The following is a 3,621-nucleotide window of genomic DNA, read 5'->3' as shown; positions in this document are numbered from 1 at the left end:
ATAGAGAGAGTGTTGTTTATTGAACTTATTAGATACTTTAAGTCATAGTAAAGTATTTAAGTCAATTGAACTATTTTTTATCTTTTAAAAAAGTACTACTAAATTTTTTATAAAAAGTTTGGGGGGCCATGGCCCCCTTGTCTGAACTAAGCTCCGCCACTGATCATGGTTGTCATCATCATCATCAGAACTTTTCCCAAAATCAACCAAAAGCCCAAGCTGAACAAGAACTCACCACCACCACCACCATTATCATCATGGTCATCATTATCATCATTGTTAGAAACAAGAGACTAAACTGGAGAAAGAATTTGTGTATTATTGAGTGTATTCAAGTTGTCTACTCAAGTTGTGTGGAATGATACAATATAAAAGGGTATTTATAGGGACTAAGAGAATCGTAATAATAAAGACGTAATATTCTATAATAAATATTCAGATATACTAAATAATTCTAATTGATCCTAATTATATTCTAACATCCCCCCTCAAACTCAAGTGACAACTTGAGTTTGAAACTTATTTAAAACAACGAAATAAAGAGAAAAAAAAACTGTATAAACTGATAAAATAGGTGCAGACGGAATTGCCGGAAAGAAACGCAGAAGGAATTGCCGCTTGTCTGAAGGAAGCGCAGACAGAATTGCCGCTTGTCTGAAGGAAGCGTAGGTGGAACTGCCGCTAGTTTGAAGGAAGCACCGACGGAACTGCCGCTATCTGAAGGAAGTGCAGATGGAACTGCTGGAAAGAAACGCAGACGGAACTGCCACAAGGAAACACAGACGAAACGAAACGCAGACGGAACTGCCACGAGAAAAAGCAGATGGAACTGCCACGAGAGAACACAAACAGAACTGCTACAAGAGAACGCAGATGGAACTGCCATAAGAGAACGCAGATGGAACTGCCACGAGGGAACGCAGACGGAACTGCCACGAGAGAATGCAGACGAAATTGGCGAAAGAGAGCAAAAACTATATGATTTCTTCATGAGAATAGGAAAACAGCGAATGACATTGGTGTTTGATCATTCGACTCGAAAATACACAAGACGGAGAGAATAGGCTAGTCAGTAAGGTGAAAAAGCATCAAATGAGTGACAAAAGGTAAAGAAAAATGGCACAGAAAAAAAATGCAAAAACTACGGTGATTTCACCACAAGGAAAACAACCTATCCTCTTCAAGGAGGATACCATGGCTCCGATACCATGTTATGATACCACTCATCCCAAAAGCTTTAGCTGATTTTAGGATTCACCAAGGATCAAACTCTTGACTTTTCGGATCTAGAGCTCTAATACCCTTTAATTATTAGCTACTGCATTTCCTTAATTTGTCCTAATTATATTCTAACAATCATCATCAGAAAATTCAAGCAATATGCACTTTGAACAATAATCAACAAATTCAGCAACAACAATACTCCAAATTCAAATTTCAGCAACAACAATATTTCACAACAAATTTCACAAAAAATCCAAAAATTTCACAAAAAATCTAGTTCACAGAAGAAGAGGAAGAAGAAGGTGGTGTAGTGGTGCCAGGTGCGGTCACTACGGTGCAGTGCAGTAGAGAAGAAGAAGAAGAAGAAGAAAAAGAAGAAGAAGGTGGTGGTGCGGTGGTGCGGTGCGGTGCGGCAGAGAAGAAGAAGGTGGTGCGGTGGCGGTACGGCAGGGCGGCAAGGCGGCGGGCGGCGGTGCGGTGGTGCGGCGGTCCCCTTCCCTCCCCCCTCCCTCTATATTTATTTTATTTTATAATTTTTTTAATGAGGGGTAGTTTGGTAATAAAAAAATAAATTTGGTAAAAATAACGATTTTAAAATAAACTGAAACCTTGATGACCATTTTAGAGCGAAAAAAAGGTCGAGGACGAAATAAATTTTCAGCCTCTACGTTGGGGACCAAAATCATACTTATCCCTTATTATTATTATTTGTCCTATTGTTTATATGATTATTTATTTTTTATTTTTTTTTTATTTTATCCTAGTATGTTAAAAAATATCATGATCAACATCTTTAATTATATTTAAAAATAAACATAATAATCTATTTTTATTTAATTAGAACTAGGTTGATCTTATTTGATTTTAATAATAGAGTTGTGACAAATAAAGTAATTTATACTTAATTAGTTTGAGTAAAGATGCATAAAAAATCAAAAGTTTAAGTAAGAAGATATAGATGGTATGTTAATAAAAATTGTTTTTTTTTTAATTATAACACATCTAATAGTATGATGTTATATACAAAATATTTTTGAAACACATCCAAAATTATAAATTCTAGAATTTAAATATAAACGTTAAAAATACAATTAATCTTTTGATATTTGATTCGATAAAATGCATCTAATATTTATTATTTTATTATTAGTTGAATTTTTTCGTTACTTATTTGAACATTAATGTTTTAAAAATTATTAAAATCAATAATTAAGTTAAGTTTTTTAGATCTTATGAAGAAAAATATATCTAACATATATTATTGTAGTATTAGTTGAAATGTTTATTACTTATTTGAGCATTAGTGTTTATTCATTTTAATATATCAAACTTTCTTTTTGATATTGTTATCGTTAGATTCATTAAGTCTGTCATCAGAAGCCTTACTAGCTGCTTATTTTTCTTTCATTGGACCAGCCAAAGTATGTTTTTTAATTGGCATTATGATTCTAGACTGCACATTATTCATATCATAAGGTTAAACATAAAGTTTTGACCGAAAACACTTGTAGAATTGAGGAAACAACATAAACACATCCCAAATCATAATAATCCACGCTAATTATTTCATCAACACATCTGAAACTCATATACCTATGATAAGATTACAAATTTAAATTTATAAGATTACACATTCAAAATTATCTATTTACACAACCTAAATCACATGCTTTGCGCACCAAATAATTGATAATCAGCAAAAAACCCCAAAAAAAATAGCCAACAAACTTTCAACACAAGTATGATAATAGAAAAATCAGAGAGCACTAAAAGTTATATAATATTCCCCTAAAAATAATAGTAAATTAATATAAATAGAGCAAGAATCTCATTATGCAAAACAGTGTCATCTAGCATTTTATTTAAAAAAAAAACGCAAGATTATCATTATGTTGTTGCTTTAATCAATTTGTTTACTGGCGTCACTCCATCCTAGTCTTTTACACTTGAGTAACTGAATAAAATTACACTCAACTACACTCAATGACGACTTTGGGGATTTAGTCCATATTGTATACAAGAAAAAAATTACACTCAACTACACATCCAAAGTTATTAAAAATGATTCTTGGGTATTTCATTAACACATCCAAAAGTCATGAAAAAAGGACAAAGTTCAGTGTTCACATCATAAGATTAAACATAAAGTTTTGATCGGAAACACTTCCAGAATTAAGAGGACAACGTAAACACATCTCGAATGACAATAATCTACGGTAATTATTTCATCAATATATCCAAAACTCATATATCATAGGAGACTATGGACCCTAAACATTCCACAAGTAATAATGTAGTAAAAGTGTAACACCCTACCACACAAAATCTTATGCTTAAGTCATAAGACAGAGGTGGTGAGGTATTACGACCTCTAAAAATAAAATTATATACATATAT

Source organism: Arachis ipaensis, chromosome B01 (genome assembly GCF_000816755.2).
Source record: "Arachis ipaensis cultivar K30076 chromosome B01, Araip1.1, whole genome shotgun sequence".
NCBI classification, from domain to species: Eukaryota; Viridiplantae; Streptophyta; class Magnoliopsida; order Fabales; family Fabaceae; genus Arachis; species Arachis ipaensis.
This window is presented reverse-complemented; position numbering follows the sequence as displayed.